At 43.6% G+C, this 24,985-nt stretch overlaps 1 protein-coding gene across 2 annotated transcripts in view; it reads right to left on the bottom strand.

The window, feature by feature from the left end:
* SRC (SRC proto-oncogene, non-receptor tyrosine kinase) overlaps positions 1 to 24,985 on the bottom strand; it is a 288,579-nt gene that overhangs the window by 135,573 nt on the left and 128,021 nt on the right. For both annotated transcript variants that reach the window (XM_078652109.1, XM_078652110.1), the window contains exon 2: positions 889 to 932. The gene's annotated coding sequence lies outside the window, so the exon portion shown is untranslated. The remainder of the gene's footprint in view (positions 1 to 888; positions 933 to 24,985) is intronic.

The raw sequence follows: 24,985 nt of genomic DNA, 5'->3' as shown, positions 1-24,985 counted from the left end.
GAGAGAACAAGATAAAACATGCACTCCCATGGAGTGCTTAATGAAAAAGAAAAAACATAGCTACAAAGCAGTGGAAGGACACAATTCAGCCAATCAAAAGGACAGTAAAGAGCCTCTGCTCCAGGGGAGGGAGACACATCAATAGAGGAAGTTACGCAGGTGAATAAGAAGCAAGCAAATGAAAGTCACAACATTGAAAATGGTGGTCTCTACGCCCTGTTGGATTTTTGGGTGTGGTCCGAAAAACGGGCTTTCTGAACACTCAGCTATGAGCTGTCTGTAGGGGAGGCGACCTTCCTGGTAGGGCCCGATGATGAAGCATGTCACCAACTAGGTTGGTGAGTGAGGGTTTTCTAAAGAATCAATCCGACTCTTTATGCTCGTTCTTATCCTAAGAAGGCACACTCTTGTTGTTTTGACTACCTGTAAGGGAGGCCTATTCACAAGCTGTACGTAACTGCTACTTGTACGTTAAAATGCGGAGCAATACCCAAATTGTTCAACCCATCAGATATCAGATATCAGTTTATTTCATTGTGTCTCGTGTTCCTTTTCTGTCAAAACTGTGAGCACATGTGAAAAGAAGGAAGAAGCATAACATCAATGTTAAGTCTGTAGCTGGTCTGGCAGCGAACATAAACAAGTAGATTAATTGGTCTTAGTTTCTTGCTTTTTGTTTACAAATCAGGAAAAAGCTATTTTTGGAACTCATATTTCTCACACATGGGCATACCATGCCTCCAGAAACTGACAAGAAAGGGGGAAGCAGGAATTTTATCTGAATTTTCTTGCCACCCTGTCTGCTGGTTTAGAACCACAGTCAACTTATATGTATCTGTTAGCAGGCCAGCATCCACACCTCCAAAATAAAAAAAAGTTATCGCTTACCACTGGTAGCGTAGAAGTCCCCAGTCACTGTTCCTTCACGAGACCTGAAAATCAAAGATGAGCCCATTAGTATAATGGTGGCACAGATACCAGGTGAAGAATGCCCACCTCCTGCCATCGGCCCATGCTGACCCACTCATTTTACATTCATGCTAGAGAGGTCCAAAGTAGGGCAGACTTTAGCGTAAGACAACGGTAGATGCACAATAAGGGTGCTGCCAACAGGTGGCACCACATTGTTAAATACTTGAAATATCTGTGTCAATGACCTTGTCATACAGGATGTCCCTGGGAAGCAGACATGTTGTCTAAACAGAACACCTGCCCTACTTTTCTGCTGGGTAAATGTACCACCTTGATGCTTTAAGTTCTTCTGAGACTGGCTTTGCTATTACTAGCTTGTTTACACAGTGTAATTGCAATCCACTTTGAACTGCTATGATTACCATTTACCTCAATATAAAGGCTACTTTTATATTTTATTATAATAGCAAAAAAATCACTTGTTGACCAATTGAATCTTGTAAGAGTTATAAAAACATCTAATAAATACAACCAACAAAAAAAAGATTACTCAATACCATTCTGAGAATGACAGGGATTCAAACAAGCACAGGCAAAGCTAATGGTCTCACGGCTGATACGTTTTGGCTTTGCCAACGACAGAAAGATGTTGTGAAGCATGGCAAAAACGAGGAAAAAAGATCAAATGAAATGGAGCACACAAGAGTGATCCCAAAACAGAAGGGGGTGGGTGGGAGAAGCACACGTGCGAGAGAGCGCAACCTGAAGCACAGCGAACAGGGTAAGCCAAGTACATGAAGAGGAGAGCTGGAAAACCTGTGCACCCATGAAGCACTTAACCAAACATATCAAAATAGTGCCTGAAATGAAGGCAGTGGAAGGACACAAGTAACAAGTTTATGCTTCAGTGGAGAGGTTGACAAAAAAGGAAGAGGAAAAACCCATAAACCTCATGAATAAAAAGCAAGTGAATTAGATTACAATAAATCCAACCAATGGCAAGGAATGCTCAGGTTCTAAGCCCACTGTAAGCTAACAAGAGGTCTTTTTGCAAACTGACAGCTTGCCAGTGCTTAATTTGTAAAACAATAGGTGCCATGGCCCTCGGCAGGAGCTTGCGGCGTCTAGTGCCCCTGCCAGCGAGAGTGCCCAGACAACTACTAACGATCACACTCCTACAAGTGTGACAAGTCACACTATTACATCCCCCAATGCTATTAGAATGTCTTGGGCGGCAGTCATTCTAACTGTATATTGAACAAATAAATGTTGTTATCCTCCTATCTAAATTAGATAGTGCCACCATGTGGCAGACGGTCAAATCCCCCGTGTTGACAATTAAGTGCCAGTGCCGAGCACCAGAAGCCACCGGCTCAAATTATGCACTGCAGCTTGCACTATCTGATAGGCAAGAGATAAAAATCATTGTAGTAGCCCTGATCTAAAGAATTTCTCTTGCTAGAAGATAGCTTTTCCTGGAAGTAGCAGATTTTCTATGCATCTCCTGAAGTCTGGGGAATTGCATAGAAACGTGCCGTAACTTTTGAAAGCTGGATAATTTATACCTCCTTGAAACTTTGGGAAAGTGCATTTTCGTGTGCCTTTGATTAGAGTCTTTGTGGGTGCATAAATGGAAATACCGATATGTCTTTGCACATGCGTGAAATGTATTTGCAAGGTCAGAGGAATTGGCATATCATGGAGAGACTGCATCAAGAAATACTAGCACCACCATGAGGCAAGGTAATGCAGTTCTTTGCAGTGAATTATGACATGATATTTTGCCTGTAGCATTCGACCATCCTTTAAGGACCCTCGTCTACTGGTTGCTGAAGGAATAATGGCGCAAGAGAGCATGACCATGTAACAAGTAAAAACAAGCATTTATAATGCAATAGGTCTCGCAATTGCGAGATTTTGAGCTACTGGCATATTTAACCAGTCAGGCAATGGGCAGGTTACCAACTGAGCTTAGAGTATGCAAATAGTAAAGCCCGCATGCCTGTGGTGCCCACGTGCCTCTGGCCCAATCTTCCAACTCTCAAAGTTCATAAAATAAGAGATTTCCACCGAACCTGAAGACTTAATAAATAAAGCATTATTATTAACCCCTCCGCTGCGCTGAACGTTGCGCGCTGGTGGGAACGTTCTATTGTGCGGGCAGGGCTGCGACGTTCAGCAGGCGTGCGCAGCACTACCGAGGTAGTGCACACGACGTCCGCTGAACGTGCGCCGCACTTAACGGGTTAAGACTCCCTGTTTTCCGTCTTTACAGATTTGTACGGATAAATGCAGACAGAAAACATTCATTTTCTGGACTGTATTTATTTTTTAAATGTGGATAAAAACGGAAATTGGGTTGCTTTTCGATTCATTCTGAATACTGTCTGCCATGACTGGTAGGCCAATAGCTGCATGTAATGATAGGGAAGGGGGTTAAAAATGAAAGAAATTTTAGCAAAGAGGATTTAACAGCAGTAGATATGCACAAGGTTGATACTGAAATGTGCATGTTTCCATATAAGTTCATTGATTTATCTTCTGCAGGTGTTCATTCACTAAAACCTGGCAGGCACTCAAGCATGACTGCATATTTATCGGTTAAATAAATGTGGAAATATATCAATTTCATCTTTACTGTTTTCACAAAACCCAAAATAAATATGGATACATACAGATAAAGTTGACAAAAATTAATATGGATAAATACAGAGGGAAATGGCAAAAAAGTAAATACCATAAAACCGGGAGCCCTAATTATTATGTACCTAAAGTAGAAATGCAATCCAAGACTGGGCCGCCAGCCTTGGTACTGAAATAGACTACTTTGTGGATGGCTGTGCTCTTGTCTATAGGCAAAATGCCACTCACAGTGAGCAGAAGCAATGGCCGAAGTAGACTGATCGAATTGGCTCATTCTGTGACTGAGAACCCTGGTATGAATTATATTTAGTTATATATAGAAATATGAAATTCAATTATTTGCTACAGGGCACCCTACACAAGGCATAATTCACGCTGCCCACATTGTTAAGTTTCTTGATAGCTTTTATGTTGTTTCTTTGAAAGGTGATGCAATGAAAAGGAAATGAGTCGGTGTCACTGTTAGAAACAGCCTATAGGGTACGCAGGTACAGATAATTATGAGCGTTTTGGGGAAGGTATCAAGTCATTTGGGCTGATATAGACAAACACACAGGGTGGTGTTTAGTTGCACAGAAGATGTGGTTTGTTTAGGTCTTTAATTTTTATTTTATTTTTAGTGTGGGTTAAGACAACGGTTGGTTTGTATGCGTTTATACACTATTTTCTTACTTAATAAGCATGGATTATTTCGTTTGGAGTATGGGTCAAGATACTACAGCTTATGCTTGATGATTAATGTTAAAATACTAACAGTCGCTTTTAATGTGAATTCATAGCTACCCCTGACGAAGGGCTTATCACCCGAAATGCATTGTGTTTAAACGAACATAGCTGCCCAGGATTAATTAAGTATCCCAAATGCTACAGAAAAAAAGCTTGGAGAGACAGATCTATAGCTTTTGAAAAAATTGGGAGAGATGCAGCCCTTTATGCGATTAGAGAAAGCAAAGTTAAAGTTATGGAATAAAATAAGGATTTTAAAGGATTAAAAAATGGATTCAAATTGACTAATACACTTATGATGGAGCCTTTGGAATATATTTCGACTTGGCAGTGCTACTGCTGGAAGGAACGTCACATCGCGCCAAATGGTTATGATGTTTCTGTGCCACTGGCAGATAGCTGCTTTGTGGATGGTGGGCAACACAAGTTATGCATGTGTTGTGTGTGTTGGTATCCATAAGTCGCGAATTTCAGAGTTTTACATGTTTGTGCTCAATTTACATCTCAGGTTTTGACTGTTTTTTTTTCTCTAATTAATTTCACTGAAATTGTTAGGATGCACTTAACTTCACACGCCATGTGCTGCAGGGCGAAGTCCCAACCTTCAATGAGTCGCAGACAGAATGAAAAAATATTAGCAGATTACAGCGCCTAAAATAGCCGCTCATGATTCATTTTGACCGGTTAGTCGTTTGCCTCTGTTCTGTCAGCCATGAGTTTTCTATGTCTCTGGGTATACCCTTACCACTCTCCTGGGGTCAATCACCACCCCATCTCCCCCCCCCCCTCAATTAGTTGACAAAATATTTTATGGATAAGACAAAACTAAAACGTTTCAAAAAAAGTGAAACTTTTAGTCAATTATATTTGGTTAGAAGCTCAGAATCGGATTCGGAGGATTCGAGAGTCATGACTTGAGGGGTCAAAATCCAGATATGTACAAAGGTGTTAACCCTTTAAAACCCACTCTAGTACTTTGGTAATTGTCAATTTCATGTAACAAAATATCTATCTACAGACCTTAATACAGTGTAATAAAAGTCCACCCTTAAATGCGTATTGACTTTAACCTACACTTTTCACAATAAGTCAGGCCTGCTGAATTTGTTGAAAATTGTTATATAGTAAATGGATCATACCCGAGGCATCAAATAATGAGTTCAAAAGAACCAATTAAGCCCTTAGCCTTGATCACTGGCTTGTCTTTATAAGCAATTCAGGACTAATAAATTGTACATAAGGCATATAGTCATATAATTTGAGGTTTATACCGAATTAAAGTTGGCAAAATAATATACAACCATTTTCAAAAGGGTAAAGGGTAAAGAAGGACTAAGGACGGTTTCACCTGAACTGTATTAGACAAATAAAACCACTCATCACTACAGCGGACCTCAAACTAGCATTCCAGTCCTTAGTTATTTCAAGGATTGAATATGGATGTTCAACTCTAGCAGGTCTGTCAAAAATGTCCACAGCTCCACTAAAAGCGTATCTAAATGCAGCAGCAAGACTCATTACTGGATCCAGAAAATATGACCATATCTCCCCTCACCTGAAAGCATTAAACTGGTTACCTTATAAAGCCAGAATTCAATTCAAACTGGCATGTACTACTCACAAAGCGCTCCACTACAAAACTCCAAGGTACCCAGCTCAGAAAATGGAGCTTTCAGGGGGAAGCAGACCAGCTAGGAGTGCCAGAGAACTGCTGCTGAAACCACCCATCTTTCGGAAGAAGAAAACCTATGACAGAGCTTTCTCTGGAGCAGACCCCAGAATTCACTTCCTCCAAATATTAGAAAAGTTCCAAACATAGCAACATTCAAGAAGGAAGCAAAGAGCTTCCTAATGAGCAAGTTCCTTCCATAAGACTAGAGTGCTCTTTAGCATTTTAATACCATTAATACCAAACGTCGATCATGAACCGGTCCTGTGGTAGAACTCACAGAAAGCACTTCAGAACCTTGTATACAAAATACTGTTACTTTGCTGAAACGGATAACAATGTCTTGTACAGGAATATTTTATATAGTAATGCTGCTGTTTTTGCTGAAACTGATAAAAAAATATTGTACAGGAATTGTTTATATAGCCAATCGCACTGTATCACAAATGCTCCATATGTAACTGTGAAGCGCTCCGATATCTAAGGGTCAAGTCCGCGCTATATAAAACTCTATAAATAAATAAAAATAAAGACTATCATTGACAATGAAAAATAATTTTATTTGATTCAGATCTCAACTGAGGTCAACAAATACATAAAATAGAAAGTGTTAGATTAGGTTATTAAAAACTTTTTTAAAGCTCTTTATAAGAAGAGACAAGTAATATTAGTTTGTGGTCCGCACAAACAACATACAATAGTTAAAACTATTAGATTTGTGCACTTTTTCTTTAAAATAACTTAGAACATCTTTAAAAACTTAAACAAGTTTTAACAAACAAATTCATTAGGGGAAGATTTACACACCATGATTAGATCTTGAGCTAAAATAGCATTATGTCTTAGATGAATTGGCTTTTTGCATCGATGCCAAGCATCTACCAATATCGGATTAGGATAAATTAGTAATACATGATACAGATCATGTGGTCCACCATTGCACAAGTCACATTTGCCTAGAGGCTTCCCATCTGGCTTTATATGTTTTTAAAGGGAGAATACCCAATCACCAAAGAAGGATACAGCGCCTTATACTGTGCTCTAACTGAAACTGTAAATAATGTTTGGGGTTTTAAGTACTATGTTTTCCGAGAAAGTTTTGTAATGCTTTAATTGGATACAATATTCTTTGTCCATTTCATAGCTTATTCTCAGCGACATATGTTTTAAAAAGAGCTTCAGGTGCACTGGAGACCAGGCCTGCAAAAGTGCGAAAGTGCATTGTGACAACTCAAGGGCTTTTAAAAGGTTCCTATTGAAGGTGTACCGAGACGCTTCGTCTCTTAAAGTCTCCAATTTATATATGTATTTTAATGTGTCTAGAGCTGTGTGAAAGAGATTATAGGCCCACCATATAATATTGGAGACGACTCGAGCAAATATGCTCGTTAGAGAGAGCTCAAGGCGTAAAGTTTGTACAGGGACTGATTGGGATACTTTTAACAGATTCCGAAGGATAATCCCTTCCTTTACTTTTATTGATTGCCATGTTTTAATATGTGTATGTTCCATGGTGTAAGATAAAATGGGTGGGATTTTCACGCCATAAACCTCCAACAAAGATTTAAAATGTCTATTGCCCGTTGAGCGATAAAATCTTTGTAGTGCCCCGACATGGGAATCTGCCTTTCGCCCTAGATGTTGGAGATGGGACGTGTTTTGTTAGTTATGCATAAAGATACGGCCCAAGTAAACATTCTATCCCTGTCTCAATTGGGTTACTTCCCAATGACCATGTAAAAGGTAGAGATTTCCTTCTCCCACTAAAAGGAATAATTTTGGTTTTAGATATGTTTGGGACCAAGAAATTTTCTTTTGAATATTGGTTTAGTTCATTTAAATTTCTTTGCAAGCCAATTGGGGTACGATCGAGTATGACAATATCATCAGCGTACATTAAGCAATGGATATCGAGCTGTGCCAATTTTGGGGGAAGAGTGCTTAATTAGGGAAAAGCGCCCCGGTAGGTCACTTTTGTAAATAGAAAATAATATGGGTGCTAGTAGGCGTCCCGGTTTCAAGCCATTTGTCGTAGGGATTGGACTGGTTAAGCCCTTTTCTCCCCCCATTTGAACTCTACACCATGTTGCCATGTGCAGGGAGATAATTACTGTAAGAAGATCTGTAGGAATCCCTAAACACTCTAGTTTTCTCCATAACGTCAGTTTGTCCACGCTATCAAAAGTGGTTGAAAAATCAATAAAAGCACAGTATAATATTTGTGAGTTTAACATAACAATTATCTAGGACAGTCTGGATAACATCGCTGCTCTTCAAAGTTGAGTGTTTCGTGCAGAAGCCTGCCTGCTTCATGCGAATCATATTATTCGCGAATGCCCAGTCTGTTAGATGTTCCAAAACGCAAGCTGCGAAGATCTTCCTGGTGGCATCAAGGAGGGCTATGCGTCTATAGTTAGATGGATCCAATCTTGAACCTGTTTTTAGGAGAGGAACCACTATGCTCTTCCACCAAGATTTTGGTATTTTCCCACACTCAAAACAGTGTCGGAAGAGTGGGGCAAGGAAATTACTCCAATTATCGGTATTTTATTTGTAGGACTTTAATTAGGATATTGTCCGGGCCCATCGCCGCAGATGACCTAGCTTAGTTTATGAAAGTGGAGATCTGTGTAGCTGAGATTTTCAACTAGTCCTGCTCAAATTGGCCCTTCTATACGGAACACCGGCCAGGAGAAACCTGGTTTTGAGAATTAGATTTGTAAAGTCTGAGGATGTGCTTTTCCCATTCAGATGAGGATACTGGAGTAGCATGGGCTCACTTTCTTATCCCCATTTGTGCGGCAATTATGTTCCAGAATGTTTTATTGTTTCTGTGTTTTACTGCAATTTGGATGTCAACCCGGATTCTCTCTCTTTGATCTTGCTTATCTTTCTATTTTTTCCATTGGTGGAGTTTTTGCAGCTTTCTTATTTCTCCTTGTCTTGCAGCACAGAAAGATCGAAATTGCGTTCTGGTCAATTACAGTGCCAATCTAGAACCCCAAGGATTTGGCAGATGAGGTAGTCAACAACAAAACGCTTGTCTACAACGGTAATTTGCAAGATTCCATGTGACAAAACACACTGTGGTAACAATTCACCTCCAAAGGTTATTGGCATTAACAAATGCTTTTCACAATAATTAAGTCAGGTTTACTGCCTTTGTATTAAAATGTCATAATAATTAAATCAGAGCTATGGCAGCTGACAAAATGTTAAGGAATAAATCAACCCAGTATATAGCATTTTTCATTGGCTTATCACAAAACCAACCCAGACCTACTGTCGAGCATAAGCTCTAAAAAAAAAAAGGCAACTACCAGGCATATATTCATACAAACTCTTTGGAGGGCCTAACAAGTATTATTAAAGAGCACATCTTCTAACCCTGTGTATGGGTTTGTCACAGGGCCTAACCAACTCAAAAACCTTGCGTACCAAGACAATCTGTAAGATTATGTATAATAAAGAGCCTCTCTACATGCATTCACACAAAGTAACAACTATCCACTCTTAAATGGCCTTTGAGTTGAACTTCATACAAGTCAAGCCTACAGCTTTTGCTGTAACTTTAAATAAACAAATCAAGGCTAGAGCCTTGGTCATTGCTCGTCACCTTAACCAACTCAGTCCTGTTGCACTGAGCATAAGCTTCCTCACAATGCAAAAAGTGGAATAGAAGCACTCTTTCAGTGTAAGTGCACATCTCCTGTCTGGTCAAATTGTGCACAACAGCTTAACAAAATTGGGCAGAGTGAAGGCCCCTCTGTCAGTAGGGCTTCTGAAAGCTCTTTCTATTGTATACACAAGGTAATGTGAAGCCAGACCGAAAATACTTTTTTCTTTGTGCAATGTATTTATGAGATCATGGCAAGCAGAGAGATGCTGGACGAAGCACTGAAACTTTCAGACTCTCACCCCCAGTCACAGATCTGGGTAGAGTCCATCATCATTCTTTAGCTCACTCCACCACCCCAGTTCAGACCGAGCCATATGCAAATCAGTCTTGACCCTGTTCCTCATGGGAACAGTCCAGCCTGAACTGCCAAGCCAGGTCTTCCCTGGACAGGAAACAAGCATCCTGGGACCGGTTTTGGGGTTTACTCCCCTCATCCGTCAGGCTAGCTTGAATCCAGTGGCAAAGTGAGCAAGGGACCCATGTCTTGGCAAATGCTGGGTCTGGTGGCGAAGTGAGCTAAAGAACGATGATGCATTCAACCCAGATCTACAACTGGGGGGTGAATGTCTGAAAAGTTTCAGCGCTCCGTGCATCATCTGCTTGCGATTGCTTTATGAAATCAAGTACATAACTTGATTATTCAATGCACGTAAAATAGTCCCTCTTCAATTGTGGTGCAAAAGTTCAATAGGAGGCTACTTGATACACCAAACATCCAATAGTATGAGGTAAGTGAGACCTGAAGCTCCAACGGGAGAAGCCAAATCCAATTGCATATATTTTAACGAATTGCTAACATCCTTGCCCCAGAGGTGCCCGGTCAAGCCAGACCTAGAAATTCAACAGATACTGGGAAGTAGTGCAAGAGCTGAATGTGAGTTGTAAATGTTTAACGCTATTTAAAATAAAAAATACACTCAAATAAAACACATCCCAACAGAAAGCAGGCATGTAGATAAAATACCTGTCTGTATTGCTGATTTGGCCAGGCTTTCATCTAATCCCTGGCACTCGGGAGTCCAAGGTTGAATTGAGAACTAAAAGTCATTAGTTGAAATAACGTTTGCGCTGGACCTTGCCTAATGATATATTAGGTGAGCTGAAAGATGGCACAACGTGCTGTTTCGGCATTTCAAACCCTGCAATTACCGCCAGTCATTGCCAGCTGAAGTGTCAGTCTGTTTCCCGTCGAGTGCTGCGCTGTTATTTGCACAACGTTGAAAGACTGCAAACCGTGGATGTAGTGATAATCATGTCTGCGCCCATTTTTCATCAACTGGACTTGAAGGGGTGTAGAGGGTGGATGGTGGCGGCAGCGAAAGTAAATTAAGAGTTGGATTTGTGCTACTAAACAGTAACCGAGAAGGAGGGTGTCTGTTAATCATATATCCAACAATCTGCAGCTCAGCCAATCGAATTTGAGATATCTCGTTGAATCTTTAAAGAGGTTTCAAGGTCACCTCTAGGATGGACCAATGAGAGTGTGGCGAATTTAGTTTGGCAGCGGGAGGATACTACTATGGACACAGCTGCTATAAATGCCGGTTTAAAAGGGAACATTTGTTAGGGTTGATCGTATTCGAAATCTGCTCTGACGTCAAGTTAACTTAAGCGCCTCGTTCATGCACGCAAGCGTTTTAGGTGGAAGCCGCGGTAACGAGGAGTGCACAACACAGCCAGAGCCCGAGACTGGGCAGCGCATGCGTAGAATGAGAACCAGTCCCGAACTCCATTTTGTTCCTACCGATGTCTGTTCTGAAGTGGGGTCAGAGCACAGGTCATAGTTGTAATGTTGCTCCTTTGCCCCCACACTACACACTGAGACTCTGTAAATGATAACTTCTTTATTTGCATTAGTTATCAAGCAAATCGAGCATTAGGGCGCCGAGCGTCTAACCAACAATCGCTCCGGTCGCCAACTGCCGTTTTCTCCCTTCGCGCCTTCACCAAACTCGCTTCTGCGCCTGCGCGCGCCTCACGCTCTCGTCTATCGCGTGACGCGTCATCGCGTTCACGCTCATAGACTAGAGCGCATACTACATAAGTGCGCCTCTATAACTGCGAGGGAACTTCAAGTTGCAGATTGTCACTTCTAAGTGGATTGCCATGGAGGCACAGAAAACATTTTTTTACATTTCAGGATTTGTATAAGACTTGTAGAACAACTATTATGTGAGCATATCATATCCTTCATGGTGTATTTATGGACACTGCAACCCGGTGGCACAAAACACTGATAAAAAATGTGTATATAGGAGTGTGTATATTTAATATATGTATGAATATGTGTGTGAGTATATTTATGTGTGTATATATATTCTTGTGTGTGTATGTATGTATACATGTGTATGTATACGTGTATGTATGTATACATGTGTATGTATACGTGTGTGTATATATTTATTATATATGATAGAGAGAGAGATCAGTATATTATACGATACATGTGTACAATAGACAATGTACTCATTGTTGCTTCTATGCACATATAGGTGCATATATAAACGAGTTCATGCTTGCTACTAAAACTCTGAGAAATGTAATAAAAACACTGCATACACCTCCACGAGGTAACTGCATATTAGTCCATGTTAATATTACTGCTTCTAAGCACATATCGGTATTTACAGAGTTTTTTTTTACAGTGTATTTGTTTTTTTCAGGTTTTTTTTTTTAATCAAGAAAAATATTCGCTTTTCAACCTTTGCCCCATTCCTCCTCTCGGACTCATCCCAAACTTGTCTGGGTACTATGAATTCCCAAATATCCTTCTCAAACTTTCCCTTCCTTCAAATAAAAAAAAAATATATATTAATTAACAAACTTGGCAATACATTTAAATGTTATATTACAAATTACGGTCTTCATACATATATAGGGGCATTTTTCACTCTCTTCCAATTATATTACGGAATCGAAATAATGGGTACAATGTCATCCACCGCAGACATTTGTTTCTTAACTTTAGTACGGAACACTGCATGCATCATGAAAGTGAACTAATTATGCAGGTATTCGGGCCTCAATGTCCTCTATACTTCGTCCAACAACCCCAGATCTTGTCCAATTTCTTGGGGCAACCTCTGATTTGAAGTACCACTTTTTCTGCCACACAGCACCAGTCTAAGTCTTCGCACCACTGAGTCACCGTTGGTGGTTGGTTCTTTCCCCATTCCCTTGCTATGTTCCTCTTGGCTACTAGGTATGCTGGCTTGAGCCAAAGCTTTAGATATTTAGGCATCTATCTTCCCCTGACACACAATGTATGACTTTTGGCCTCCATTGGGACTTCTTGTCCCACCACATCCACCTTCCCTTCCTTTTTTAGTCATTTCACCCAACTAACAGCACACACAATCACTACTTATAAAAACAACCTACTGCTTGTCCTCTCCAATCCTTTCCCTTCATCCCATCCCTACTCTAAACTCTACTAAGCACACAAGAAATCAAGAGCACAAACCTAACACCTAATGTAGAAAGGAAAGAAGAAAAATTACTAATCTACTATTATGGGTTCTGGAGCAGCGCGCTACTCACCACAAAGCAATTCAATGCCTCGTCAGGGGTAGTAAGAACTATATGGAGGCAATTTACAATTACTGTTAGAGAATCACCCAGTTGTACACGTGCATGGGTGCAGGGGCGGACTGGGAACAGATGACTGAAAACTGCTCAGCTGCCCCCCCCCCTACAGGGAAAACGCCCGGTGCCCACTATGGCCAGTCCGGCCCTGCATGGGTGAGGCTGTAACCTGGAAGTGACCCTTCTGGATCTCAAAAAGAAAGAAACATGGCCTTGTTTTGGACATTCAAAGATTAGGTATTGATGTTCTGACTTCAATAAAAAGAGATGCACATGTGGGTAATAAGAGTTCTCTGCTCCTATATGACAGTCTATGCATATTGTCACTATTACTCCATTATTTGAAGCCAAAGGCAGCACAAATAGCTGGTGTCCTACTGACGTCATTTAAACCCAGGTAAATGTTTTCTCTAGTATGAACATTTACATGCAATGTTTTGTTCTTGATTTTGCTATTTTGAGGTGTGCTTTGTTTTGCCTACATTTCACTTTTTGTGAGACTCTCTAACAATTTAAGTTCTTTATGTAGATTTTCCATTTGAAACAGCGCAGTGCTCCTATGGGTCCCAGTGGACACAATATGAAACTTCAAAACCAAACAAAATAAACGTATTTAATTAACAATGCAACATGGACTTTGGAAACAGTTACTTCAGTGGCCTTCTATAAGTTCTTTGAATTTACTTTTCCTTTGAAATGCATGCATCATTCCACCCTTATTCGATAAAAATTAATTATTTAAATTTCACTTCCAATACTGAAGTACCTGGAAATGGGGTGAGTGTAAGGAACGTATTAAATGGAAGTGCAGAGATTCCTTTAGTAGCGGCTAAATTGGCTCTTTCAATATGTATTTTGCCCCACAGCTAGATATTGTAATTGCATAGGCTCTTACCCCTGGCAAGGCATTGAAGCCCTTTAACCTTCTCGGCCAATGTGGCCAAACTATGGAACTCACTACCCGTCACTCTCCAACAGGCCCCATCTGAAGCCTGTTTTAAACATCTGCTGAACACCTGGCTGTTCACCCAGTCACGCTAAATGCTACCCTCTCCAGCTTCCGCGGTCTTATACACTTGTTCTCTCAGCGCCGGGACACCTCCTCGTGAGGTAACTGTTCGCGGTATACAAAATTCTGTATTATTATTATTATTATTATTAAGGCATTGAAGCCCTTTATACTGGACAGCATGCTGCTCCAGAACCAAAGGCTAGAGGATAGTCAAGTATTACTGGTTATTGTTGGCTATTGGGCGTAGTCTTGTGTGCTCAAGCAAACCATTCCATGCATTTACTTACGCTTCTTTGTGGTGGATTAAATAATTAGAAGTTAGTTGTGCTCAGTGGCATAGCTAGACCTTTTGCCGCCCCTGTGTTTCCGCCCAGCAACAGGTGCAAGTAAGAGCGGGTTGGTGGCGAACCCTGCATTTGCCGCAATGGCCGCAGGTAAGAGTGTAGGGGGGGTGCCGGCAATCCCAGCATTTTCCGCGATGGCCACAGGAAAGAGCAGGAGGGAGCCGCCGCCCCCAAAACTAGCACCGCCCGGGGCAGACTGTCCCCCAACTCCCCTTGCTACGCCACTGGTTGTGAACATTATTTGTGTGGTGGGTGTGTGAGTTCATGCACATGGTCGGTGGGATTAGTAGAGGAGCTATAGGAAATTTGGCATGGTTAGGCTGCAGGGGTTTGACTTTCAGAGAAATAAGACAAGGTTGTGATCTTGTAAACAAATTGTAGTCAATTTGCAGAAATACAACAAGAGAGATTAAGGCAAACATGCATGTGACGTCCAGTGGAAGTGGAGAGTCGAGGAATCTACATTCCGCAATCGGATAGCACTTTCCCTCCATTTGTATGGTCCAGAAGCTCACTCAGAATCTGGCACTCTTTTACCACTCTGGACCTATCGATGACTAAAGTCAAAGTGGTCTGTTGGGATTGTAACAACATTGGGGCAGACTACTGTATTGCTTTGGGATTCAATATATAGGGTAGTAGCCGGCTGGATTAGGTTATGGATGTGTGTGGAGCATTAAATGATGTCAAATAAATATTTTGATATTGCTTGCTGGTAATCAAGTCCACGTGTATTATAGCACATGACCCTTCCCAACATAAACCTTTCAACACATCAATTTCTAAAGCTTCCCCAAAATACAACAGATAACTCAAGTCTGGTGTAAGTTTAGGCAGCAAACACAAGGACATGATGGATGGAGCGCTGGAACTTTTCAGAAACTCACCCCCAGTCACAGATCTGGGTTGAAACCATCATCATTCTTTAGCTCACTTTGCCACCTCAGTTCAGACCCAGCTATATGCAAATCAGCCGTGACCCTGTGCCTCATGTGAACAGTCCAGCCAGAACTGCCAAACCAGATCTTCCCTGAACCGGAAACAAGCATCCTGGGACCGGTTTCTGGGTAACACCCTTCATCAGCCAGGCTAGCTTGAATCGAGTGGCAAAGTGAGCTGGGGTGGCGAAGTGAGCTATAACGATGATGTATTCAACCCAGATCTGTGACTGGTGGCGAGTGTCTGAATGGTTTCTGCGCTCCGTCCATCATCTCCTTGGGTCTGCTTTGTTTGCCCTAAGTTGGCAGGGTATGCAGAGATATGGGTCCCTTGCTCTACTTTGCCACTGGATTCAAGCTAGCCAGGCTGATGAAGGCTGTAAGCCCGAAACCGGTCCCAGGATGCTTGTTTTCGGTCCAGGGAAGACATGGCTTGGCAGTTCGGGCTGGACAGTACCCATGAGGCACAGGGTCAAGACTGATTTGCATATAGCTGTGACTGAACTGAGGTGGCGAAGTGAGCTAAAGAACGATGATGGATTCAACTCAGATCTGTGACTGGGAGCGAGTGTCTGAAAAGTTTCAGTGTTCCCTCCATCATCTCCTTGTGTTTGGTAAGTTTATGCAGTAAGGTGAGATCATGTCACTTGCGAGAGAGTGTTTAATTATCAAAATCAAATGGTTCTGGGGCTGGTGGAGTGGTGATGGGTTGGTGGGGATATGACTCCATCCAAATAAATGACCCCTAAAAAGAAGAGGGGAAAGCTGATTAAGTGCAGTGTATACAATAAACAATGGGTGAATCTTATATTGCCTACACCTTATATGCCTATTCATATTGAAGGGCGAGTCGGGGGGGTGCACATTTGGCATGAGTGTTGGCTAAGGGTGTTAGAATTCACTTTGTTCAGAGAGATGTGATGAGCAAACTGATCTAGGACATGAAGTGGAAAGGCCCTCGGCTCTTAACAGCCTTTTCCCAGCTCTGGTGTTTGTGGAACAAAGTTCTCTGAACATTTTTCAGCCACAAAACACATTCCAGGGTAGTAAATATATGATTCTATGTCAGGACCGGAGGCTTCAGATTATGCTTTTCCTTTTTCGCTGTTTATTACAATTACAAAGCACAGCAGCCCAGAAAAGCACTGAAGTTCAGAAAAAAATGACTGTATAATCTCCAAACACAGAGATTAAGAACATGTATCATTCAAATCCAAGAAAAAGCTACATTTCCCATCAAGTCCATGAATAACCACACAACAATAGTCCTTTCACAGTGTCCATCGCACGAAGATAGGGCGTCCATCTTGTGTCCCCTTCCTCTTTCTTCGCTGCTTCGCAGCCAGTTAAGTCCCTTGCTTTTTTCTCTTTCCCTTTGGCCTTGGTTAAGAGTTTAAATTGCATGTTGTATATTGTATATATATTGTAAAACGATTGCGTGGCTATTTTGGGGGGCTCTATTTAATGTCTTATTGATGTTTTATCTCCACAGAGCCCTCTGTTAGCATCGCGGGGACGCTTTCGCCCCTCACGCGATGTCCCCGACTTTGATGCGGCGCTGATTCGGCCGCTAGAGGGAGCCGTCGCGTCTCGTTCTCCTCGGCGCGGTTCCTCTCACTGAAGGGGGCCGCGCTGAGGAGAAGGAGCCGCGCCGGAGCCTCACCTTTTGCCGCCTCAACCCGGACGCCCGTTTTCAGGCTGTAATTGCCACAGTTCTCCTTGCTGACGCCACCGACGGGGTCTGTATACGCGGATTACCGCTTTGAACGCCTGCGGGCTGTAACACGGCACCATAGCGGTTTTAACCGCGCTAACGCTCAGCGTTCCCTAAATAAGGGCCTGCTCTGGTGAGCCTTATTGTAAGCGCGCAGGGGGGCAGCATAGACCCGGTCCTTGAGAGGGTCGGCGCGCTTAGAGGCGGGTGCTGCCTCGATAGGTCTGGTCCCCAGCCCAACTTACCTGCTAGCCTCTGGCTGGTACATACCCGGGTACTGCGGTTACCTGCGAGCCCCGAGCCTATCACCCTTTGTCCTTGGCAGGGTAGTTAATTATGGCGGAAGGGTACTATGTAGAGGAGGAAGAATCTCATCAGTATATTAATGATGATGAGTTCTACGACGCTGTTGACAGCTCCATTTATCGGTGCGTGCAGGAGATTGTAGGTCCCATGGAGGACAGGCTCTCCGCGCGCATTGTGGAAGAGTGTGCGAAGCTAGGGCAAGCGCACTTGGGGACCTCTGGAGGCAACTCTGCGTCCTCTGAGGGGGTGCCCCCTGCTCCTAAGAAAGTTTGTAGGGAGGCTACTGGGGCCCCGCAGGGTGTGGATAGGGGTGCCTTTGAATGCCTGCGGGATGCTTTTTTAGCAAAGGTGACCGATCCTACCCCTGCGTCGACCCCGACTCCGGGACCTTCAGGGCAGACTCAGACGGCCCCTTCCTCCCCGGGAGGGATTTCCCCGGTAGACACGGACGACGACGACGAGTCGGTGCGATCATGGCGGCCATCCGGCTCTACGGCGGAGTTACCACAGGATAGCTCAGGCATGCTGGATCCAGATGAGATTGTTCATCCGCGGTCAGCAGCCTGGGTGCCTGGGGACAAAGTCGCGAAGTTTGTGGCGGCACGCCTCCGCAAACCACTCGAGAAAGAGGCACGGAGTTGTCTGAGGGGAGAATGTCCCCGTCCTACCCTGGAAGGAAGAGTAGCCATGACACCAGAATTAGATGGCAAGATGGCCACATTCATGGCGAAATTTGTCAAAGACCCTCGTAAGGGAATTGACCGTTCCTGGCGTTCCTGTCAGGATAAACTGCAGGACGCCATAGGCCCCATAACAAAGATACTGGATATGGCCGAGGAGGCCAAGGTTTCTGGCACTCTCATTTCTCCAGACGTGCTATCGAGTTGGGCGCAGAGGGTGGTCATATTCCTGGGGAACGCCAACTGCGCCCTGTCGACGGAACGTCGCCGATCCCTGCTGATTAAGCTGGACCCCAAGTTAGGAGACTTAGCCTCTTCGGAGGCGGGCGCGGTGGCGCAGGGCGGCTTGTTTGGAGACCCATTTATCAAGGAGCTGGGCAAGTTCGTCAATACGTTTACCTCCCTGGACAAGGCCCAGTCCAGCATAAAGAGGGTGTTCCAACAACGTTTTTCCCGAGGGGCCGGTCGCAGTAGGGGCCACGCGACCGGCCGCGGCGGTCAAAATTTACCCAACAAAGGGCAAGGCTCCGGCAGAGGCAAGTAAAACACATCGGCGAACTACACCAACTTTTACCCGACGAGAGGCCAGCGCTTCAGGGGGCGCGGAGGCGGTTTCCGGAACGACGCCGGTGGTAACAGTTCCCATGGTAAGTGTGATACCTGCGAGTCAGGTGCAAATTGGGGGACGACTGGCGAGTTTTCCGGACGCTTGGGCAGCGATTACAGCAGATGCATGGGTGCTGCAGACAGTGCAGGGTTTCCGCATAGAGTTTTACGATCAGCCTTATCAGCTAAGGGCGCCACACCCTATCGTGTTTTCGCAGGCGGATGCAAACTTAATCGACGAGGAAGTCTCTGCGTTATTACGCAAAGGGGCCATCTGCCGAACAGAGCGGCATCCCTACGGTTTCCTCAGCAACGTCTTCCTAGTGGAAAAGACGGACGGAGGACAGAGACCTGTGATCAACCTCAGAGATTTCAACGGGTGGTTAGTATACCACCATTTCAAGATGGAAGGAATCCATATGCTCCGGGACGTTCTGCTCCCGAACGACTGGATGGTCCGGTTGGACATCAAAGATGCATATCTGGTCGTACCCATTCACCCTCCCCATCGGCGGTTCCTTCAATTTCTCTGGAAGGACAAAGTCTTCGAATTCACCCCCCTTCCGTTCGGGCTTTCATCGGCCCCTTGGTGCTTCACCAAGCTGCTGCACCCGGCGGTAGAGGCCCTGCGGTGTCAGGGGGTCCGAATGGTAGTCTATTTGGACGACATCCTGCTGATGGACCAGTGCCCAAACAAGCTGCTTCTCCAGCTCAATCGAACAATTTCCTTGTTGCAAGGACTGGGGTTCGTCATCAACGAGGACAAGTCGGTTTTTTCACCTTCACAGACGATGATATTCTTAGGTTTCGTAGTGAACTCCGTGCAGGCCTCACTCAGCCTTCCCTCGCGGAAGATAGCCAAGATCCGTCATGTACTGAAGCAAACGATTGCAAAATCTCACACCTCCCTGCGGCAGATTGCCAGAGTGGTAGGACTCCTGTCCTCCTCCATTCATTCAGGCAATCTTCCCGGGACCCCTGCATTATCGTGCCCTACAACGCCTCAAGGCACATCATCTCAGAAAGGGTCTGTCCTACGACCAGCTGGAGAGATGGCTTGGTGGCTCTCCCATATGGAAGCATGGAACGGCCGGGCAATTTTCAGCTCAGTTCCGGATCTGGTCATCGAATCAGACGCCAGCAGATCCGGTTGGGGCACCCACTGCGGGGATTTCTCTACAGGCGGCGTTTGGTCGTCCGAGGAACAAAGGCTCCACATCAATTGTTTGGAACTGCTGGCGGGGTCCTTCGCGATCCGCTGTTGGACCAGGGACTTGGCGAAATCATGTGTCCTTTTGCGGATGGACAATGTCTCAGCGGTTCGTTATGTGAACCATCTGGGCGGTCCTCTGTCCCGAGCACTAGCGGATCTAGCAACGGATTTTTGGGATTATTGCCTATCCCATCGAGTCTTGGTGACGGCGGAATACCTTCCGGGCCGGGACAATCAAGTGGCAGACTGGCATTCAAGGTATCTGCGGGATTCCAGTCTGTGGAAGTTGGACGCCAAAGTTTTCCAATGGCTGAACAACCTGTGGGGTCCACTCTCGGTGGACCTGTTTGCGTCCCGCCTGGATTTCCAGTTACGAAGATTCTACAGTTGGAGACCGGATCCACTGGCAGAAGCCACGGATGCGTTCCTCCAGGATTGGAGTCGGGGGAAGACCTATGCGTTTCTCCCTTTCTCGATGGTGCGGAGGGCGGCGGCTCAGCTCCGCCGCCAGAAAGCAGAGGTGATTTTGGTGACACCGTTTTGGAGGTCTCAAGTTTGGTTTCCGGTTCTTCTGGAACTTTCCTGGGATTCTCCAATCCTACTCCCCCGGCTCCCTCATCTCCTTCTCAATCCGAACGGGGATCCACACCACCTCATACTGCAAGATTCTCTCCGCCTCATGGCATGGCGGCTTTCCGGAGACGTTGGTCGCTCCCAGGCCTTTCGGAATCGGCTCAGAACCTTTTGTCTAAAGCCTGGGCCGGTAGTACTGCAAAGAGGTACCTATCCGCTTGGACCAGGTGGGTTCGTTGGTGTCTTTGACGAAACCTAGATCCCCTGGTCGCAGGAGTTGTTCCCATCTTGAATTTCTTAGCAGACCTAGCGGCGGAAGGCTTAGCGTACCGCACCATTAATGCGATGCGGTCGGCAATTTCAGCGGCTCAAGAGCCGGTAGACGGAGCTCCGGTGGGGGAGCATCCTTTTGTTTGTAAACTCCTAAGAGGAGTGAGGCTGTCTCTGCCCCCGGAGCCGCGTTATTCAGTTCTGTGGGACGTAAACACAGTGCTGAATCTTTTTCTTTCCTGGCAACACAAGTAGCTTTCCCTGAAGGAGTTGTCCGCAAAATTGGCTATGCTCCTGTGTTTGGTATCGTGCCGCAGAGTTTCAGATGTAAGGGCCCTAGACATTTCCGCGAGAATTTTTTCACCGGAAGGGGTGACTTTTACAGTGGGTCGTCGCACAAAGTCTGCTACGAGATCGATTTCCTACCCGGCCTTTGCGGATGTACCTAAACTCTGCGTGGTTCAGTGCCTTAAGACATATGAGGATGTCACCCTTGAACTTCGTCCTCCGGGCGAAAGGCAGTTGCTCATAGCCCTGCGTAAGCCACACAAGGCGGTACCTTCCCCCACCATAGCCAGATGGGTGCGGTGGGTGTTGCAGGAAGCTGGCATTGACACTAAGATGTTTGGCGCTCATTTGGCTAGGGGGGCCATGGCCTCGAAAGCTTTTTCGTTGGGTGCGCGCTTGGAGGACTTGATGCGTGCTGCGGATTGGTCCTCGGATTCCACCTTTAAAAGATTCTATTTTAAACCAGTGGTGGATATTGCGCATTTGGTGGTAAGTAAGCTTTGAACGAGCATAATCTGAAGCCTCCGGTCCTGACATAGAATCGAAATTTGCCTAGCTTTGTAACGGTAAGTTTCAATTCTATTAAGGACACGGAGGCGAGGATTATCCCTCCCGGTCCTTCGGAGGAGATCCCACCCGTATGGCTGTAAGTAAACAGTTTATTCTTTCATGGTATGAATGGTATTACTGCATTCTTCTTTTGGGGGTAGTTGACCATTGTTGTTGCTAATTGTCCTATTTGGCTTTGCAACGCTTACGCTGGTGTTGTTGTTTACTCCGCTAGGTAATGAGGGTTCGAAGCAGGACCGTTGATGTTTCGGCGTGACTCACGCGAAGAAAGAGGAAGGGGACACAAGATGGACGCCCTATCTTCGTGCAATGGACACTGTGAAAGGACTATTGTTGTGTGGTTATTCATGGACTTGATGGGAAATGTAGTTTTTTCTTGGATTTGAATGATACATGTTCTTAATCTCTGAGTTTGGAGATTATACAGTCATTTTTTTCTGAATTTCAGTGCTTTTCTGGGCTGCTGTGCTTTGTAATTGTAATAAACAGCGAAGAAGGAAAAGCATAATCCTCGCCTCCGTGTCCTTAATAGAATTGAAACTTACCGTTACAAAGCTAGGCAAATTTCGATTCTGAGGCCTGCATGGACATTTTGGGCTGGTTGGAGAATAGCTTTGCAGCAAAGGTTTTCACAGAACCACTGTGAAATTTAGAAGAAAGGGGAAACACTTTGCTCCAAGACCTGGGACAAAAAAAGCTTTCTTATGCAGTGGCCTACCAAATACTGTGGAGCCTTTAGGAAAACTAAAAAACAACAAAATACTTTTGAAACTTTTTGCCACGCTCAAACAATTTTCAGAACCTTAGAGACCCGAACGCTCAAGTAGTCACACCATCTGAACCAGACTGTTGTCGCAGCTTGATAGAACAAGGTCTCATCCTCCCTGGTTCAATTTCCTGTGCACTTTTTCATGTCTAACTAGTTTGGTGTTTCTTGACGGTTTATGCAACTGAATTCTTTTTCAAATGTCAACTGAGAATCAAAGCAAAGAAACAAACTGGCAACATACCGTTCTGAGCACCACTTGCTTTGTACAACTGCCAGCCGGAGAGCAAGTCTTTATTCTTTTACTCTTGTACCTGCATTCAATGCTCTACTAACAGCAGTTGTACATCTTTTGATTAATAACTCTTGGTCCGCTGATAAAGTTCTGATAGTTATTGCTACTGCATAATCATTAGAAATTTCACTTTTTATCTAAACTTGGTTTGGATCTTGAAGTTCTATTTCTATGGTATGATTGCACAACTTGCGTCCTACCCTCCACACATGCAACCCAAGAATATCTAATTGAGGCTCAAGTCTTGTTATCAAAGGCAAGCTAATGGTATTTTACAGGAGGCCCACTTCCAAGTGTTGTACAAGTACCCAAGTCTGTCAAAGGGCTTGATACTAGAATGTTGTTTTCCATTATTCCACTGGTATCACAGATAACAAAACATGCTAACAGTGATGCGGTTAGACCAAAACTTTACCCCAAAATAAAAACACCCCAAAATTTGAATGCACCAAAATTGTTACTTAATCCGGTTATCACCCAGATTGAATTGCGTGTCAGAGCAATCCTTAAACATCAATTAGCAGAGTAAAACAGTTCGAATATGTAACAGGGCTCTCTCAATAATTTAGTACTAGATCATTACATTTAAAGGAGTTTATTCAAAATTCAAAAATAGATAACACAGGGCCAATACCATGAAGGCTCTCAAATGCAAACTTCGGCACAGTATGTAAAAATTGGAACTTATTCTAAGTCCCAAATGACCAGCCAAATTCGAAGGAGTCGGACAGCCTGCCTAATAGAATAGGAAAATCTTTTGACTCGCCCCCTAAAATCAAGAGATTCTTATGCAAATTTATTACATAACTAATTAGAGAAACTGTGAAATCATTATGGAGTGAGCAAATTAAAATTTCTCTACCAAATCGGACCACAAGATTAATACACCTCATTATCTTAACACAAGCACCGTCCTATTTCTGTAAAACATATTCAATAACCTCTTTGCAAATTCCCTCCGGAAAGTTCTAACCAATTTGGAACATTTAAATAATAGGATTTCAGGGAATGAACAGGCTAGTGATCAGAACAGAAAATAAAAATATGTATGTAACGTGGGAGTTAGAGGTTCAAACCGCCTACATGGGGGGGGGGGGCGGGGCGCGCACACACACACACACACACACACACAAACACACACACACACACACATATAAAATGAGCACCACTGGAATTCGACGATAGAATGAAGTGCAATAAAAACAAATTCCAAGAGATTTTAGCATTAGAAGGAAGTTGAGAACCTACATTTGAACTTTAGAGTCTAAGCTATAGTTGAATCAGATAAATCGACTGGGGTCATCGTTGGGGACGTTACCCAATTAGGGGTACACACCCTACGGAGCATACACAACCGTCAAAACCTTGGGCATTACACAGGTTGTGAGAGTATACATCATTAATTACTTAATTAAAGCCCTAGAAGGAAGACATGTAAATTATTAAACTAATTCTGGCAATCATACTGTAGAAAACCAATAATGGAGCAAATCTGTATTAGTATAAAAAAAACTGCAGCTAATTTTCTTATCACAGAAGAAATCGGTCAAAATAAAGTAACTGGTTTCTTGTTATGCGTGGACTAACTTCTAGGAACTCCAGAGGTCATTCAGTCTCTCCAAATGCAGAGACTGTCAGCCGCAGTAACAATATTATGCTCTGGTGCATATAAAAATACATATGGGGAACCTGTTTATGGGCCTATTTTATTATGTTTTGGCAACATTAATAAACCACGAGGTAGAAAGCAGAGAGTGGTTTATAATGTCAAAGTAACCCTGAGAGGGCAACATAGGCCCATATTACTTATGCTATTAATAATGTATTTTTTTATATTACAGGATTATGATTTATTAATTGTTTTTAGTACTGTTTAGAAAGATTTAAGTATTTGAACGTGTTGGCCTGAAACTGCAGATATGCCTGTCAATGGTTTGAGAAATGTTTGTTTTACTTTAGGCTAATGAGCTCATATTTAAAAATCTGTTTAATGGAACAAGTTATATTATCAGTCACATTTCGAATGCAAATCACATTGTAAGCAAATTAAAAACATGCATTTTAAAATCTGTTTTTTTTAATCACATTGATTCTATAGTGTAGGTTTAGCAAGACATAGATCAAGACAGTGAAACCTCTTGCTGACAGGGTTCTGTGTTTACAATGTTTATTTTTATACATTGGAGAGTGTCCTTG

Source organism: Lissotriton helveticus, chromosome 7 (assembly GCF_964261635.1).
Source record: "Lissotriton helveticus chromosome 7, aLisHel1.1, whole genome shotgun sequence".
Classification (NCBI taxonomy): Eukaryota; Metazoa; Chordata; class Amphibia; order Caudata; family Salamandridae; genus Lissotriton; species Lissotriton helveticus.
Note: the sequence above shows the minus strand (reverse complement) of the source record. Positions and strands in the feature narration are given on the sequence as shown.